Source organism: Penaeus monodon, chromosome 27 (genome assembly GCF_015228065.2).
Source record: "Penaeus monodon isolate SGIC_2016 chromosome 27, NSTDA_Pmon_1, whole genome shotgun sequence".
Lineage (NCBI taxonomy): Eukaryota > Metazoa > Arthropoda > Malacostraca > Decapoda > Penaeidae > Penaeus > Penaeus monodon.
This window is the reverse complement of record NC_051412.1, coordinates 33,512,850-33,513,253: the sequence shown is the minus strand read 5'-3', so window position 1 is coordinate 33,513,253 and position 404 is coordinate 33,512,850. Positions and strand designations below refer to the sequence as shown.

At 42.6% G+C, this 404-nt stretch overlaps 1 protein-coding gene across 1 annotated transcript in view; it reads left to right on the top strand.

Moving 5' to 3' along the window:
* Nucleotides 1–404, top strand: part of LOC119590500 (synaptogenesis protein syg-2-like) — a 61,352-nt gene that overhangs the window by 32,660 nt on the left and 28,288 nt on the right. The gene's annotated exons all lie outside the window — the stretch shown is intronic.

Genomic DNA, 404 nt, shown 5'->3' with positions numbered 1-404 from the left:
CATTCCCTTTCCTACTTTATGTACCCTTTTTTTCGCCTCTCTCTCACACACACTTTCTCCTTTGTAATACCAAGTATACATTCCTCGACATGCAACCTCACATACGTAGAAATACGACTGCATATAAGATTTCATAGCCTGTGATTCACCAACACCCAGACACCACAATTCTGTAGTTGATGCCCTCTTAGTGTCCAGGGTTCATCTTCGTGAGATAAGCGATGATGCCTGGATAATCTTGGCGCCTTTATGTCCTCCGTGCAACGTTCCGGTAAGGGAGTGTTGTCTTAGAATGAGGCAAGATGTGTACAGAATATGTTGTAAGTCTACGGAATTTACCCACCTGGTTTCATTTACTTTTTCTTTTCTTTTTTCCTCTGCTGGGTTTACTGTTCTCTGCGATC